The sequence below is a fragment of the Elephantulus edwardii genome, unplaced genomic scaffold (assembly GCF_000299155.1).
Source record: "Elephantulus edwardii isolate Elephantulus edwardi_28Jun2011 unplaced genomic scaffold, EleEdw1.0 scaffold00111, whole genome shotgun sequence".
Taxonomy (NCBI): Eukaryota; Metazoa; Chordata; class Mammalia; order Macroscelidea; family Macroscelididae; genus Elephantulus; species Elephantulus edwardii.
Window position 1 is genome coordinate 9,819,479 of NW_006399861.1, and position 2,617 is coordinate 9,822,095.

Here is a 2,617-nt window from a genome sequence, read left to right on the forward strand (position 1 = left end):
TCACACCCAATTGCAAGCAACAGTCCCACTCAAGCCTTAGCCAAAACAGAAGACACTCCTTTGTAGAATCCAGCTGCTAAGGGAACACTACATGGTTTAAAATCAGGAAAGTGTGTACCTATTCAATCTGTATGCTAAGCACATCATTCAAGAAGCTGAGCTTCACTAATCAATTTTCTCTTGCTGCCTTCCATCCTTAGCAGTGACACTTTCACTGGTGGAAAATGGCTGAGACCATATAGAACTCATGTGTACGTTCAGGGAAAAGGCTGAAAAGTTCCCTAAAGAAGAAGAAAAAGATAAAAATGATAGCCAAGGCTACATCAGCTAAACCAGAATATGAGGATAAAGAAGTTGCTAGCTGCATAGATTCTGCAGGAAGTTGTGGATTTGAGGATGATGTCTTTTCTCCTGAGGGTGAAGCATTAGAAACGGGCAATGAGGAAGATCATGAACCCTGTGACAAAGAAAATGCAAACGCTACTGAATCTGGTACTGGAACAAACATAAGTTAGGCAATGAGGCCATGGCTAAAATTCTTAACAAAAAGACTCCTAAAGACAAACCCAGTCTCTCTTTAGGTGCTTTCTATGGAGGTGGAGGTCATCTCCTGCTGGCATAATGGCTGCCCTCAGAACCCTGGTGAAGACAAAGACTGTCAAAAAGATGTCAGATCATTATGTCAAAACAGATGAGGAAGAGAACTGTATAAAAGGACTATCTGATTAGGTATTATTTGCATGACAAGAGTCTGGAATAAGAGCTGCATAGTAAAGTGGACTGGGGGTGGGGTGTGGGGGGGTGGAGATTGTATAACAATGAAACAATTTTTTTCTTTTTTCAAAGAAAAAAGCAAAGTGAGGAGGAGGGGTGGGCAGAGAGGAAAATGTGCAACAATGAATGGGAAAAAGAAAATAAAATAAAATAAATGGATCTATAAAAAAAATTACATGTTGCATTGGGAAAAAAAGAAAACAAAAGTTAAGTGTAATTGGTGCATCTACAACAAGGTTCAGAGAAGATTTAAGGGCCAGATCTTGATGCCCAACATTGGCTATGGAGCAACAGAAGACAAAGTACATGTTGCCCAGTGTCTTCCACAAATTCCTAGTCCACAATTCAAGGAGTTGGAAGTGCTGCTGATGTGTGACAAGTCTTACTGTGGTGAGATAGCTCACAATGCCCTAAGAACCACAAAGTCATCATGGAAAGAGCAGCCCCCTGGCCATTAGAGTCACCAATCCTAAGGCCAGACTGCACAGTGAAGAAAATGAATGAATAAAAATGGGAAGGGGTAGGGATAAATTATTCCCCTGCCCTCATGCCATTAGAACTGGTCACTGTAAAGTTTTCAGTATCTGATTTTTGACTACCAGGTGTCTGAGGCATCTGAGTATAAATTCGTTAAGGAGTGTGAACCATTTGCGGCAGGCATTTAAAGTGAATTCACATATACTATTACAAAAGTATAGGTCATAGAAGGATGTCTATCTTAAATTACTATTTTAATGTTGATGTTAATGTGAGATATTCAAGATTGCCCCTTTTGAAGCCTTTATCTTATAAAGAAAGCTTCAGGTGTGTTGGAGAGCTAAAGGATTTTGCTCAGCTTGGAGACCTTTTTAATTTCCAAAAAAACAAATCTGTTTGTTTTACTCGTGATTTCAGGATATGATCCTCAAGCTAATGAAATAAAACTTTTTTCATAATAAAAAAAATGGGAAGGGGGAGAAAATCCATCATTCTGAGAAAAAGAAAGATCTGGAAAAAGAGAAAGAATAGTTAAAGCAAGAGATACTAGAGAAAAGAAAACAGTTTAATAAGTGTAGTGGGAAATAATGTGCAGAGTAAACCCAGATACTGTCAAAGAAAAAGAAATCTTTAAAGGATTGCAACAAGAGGGGTGGTGCAGTTATTTAATGTTGTTCAGAAGCATCAAAATAACATTGATGAAAAAATTAAAGAAGCTGCAAGTTTTATTAGGAAGTATGCTAAGTTGATATCAACTGTTTGTAAGAAAGATTTCATCAGTGTTCTTAGAGGAATAGATAGAAGTGCAAATGACAAGACTTCTACTGGGAAGAACTCTAAAGCCAAACAGAATGAAGTGAAATCAGAAAATAATCCAGGCTGAAATATTCTCCATGATGATTTAATGATGAGAGCATCTGTGAAGGACTGGGATTTATGAGGGAAAGTGATGGATCAGACAACGGCCAACCATAACTAGGAGCTACAAGTGAACTTGTTGCATGAAGTGATGTAGAAAGAAAATTTGTAACCGTTTTTTATTCCCCCCAAGAAAAATGTCTGTGGCCCTGATACTGGATGCCATTATAATGCTATAATAAAAGCAAAGTTTAATATGGGAAAAGGAAGCCTCAAAATTGATAAGAATGAAAACCAAATGACTTATTCTTGTCTACTTTGGTGTTTACTTTTTCCACATTAAGCTTTGTTAAAATTATTTTCACAACATGTATACTTTTTAACATTATTCCTCAAAACACTTTGAAAATGTAAAAGAACTACTTGATCAAGATGTAAAAATTTTGCTTTTTATAAATTTTCATGTTACTCATGGATATTGTGTTAATATCAATGTTTCTAGAAATAG

At 36.8% G+C, this 2,617-nt stretch overlaps 1 pseudogene; it reads left to right on the forward strand.

Moving 5' to 3' along the window:
* Positions 1-224: 224 nt before the first annotated feature.
* On the forward strand, positions 225-2,226 carry LOC102852397 (annotated as a pseudogene).
* Positions 2,227-2,617: the final 391 nt, after the last annotated feature.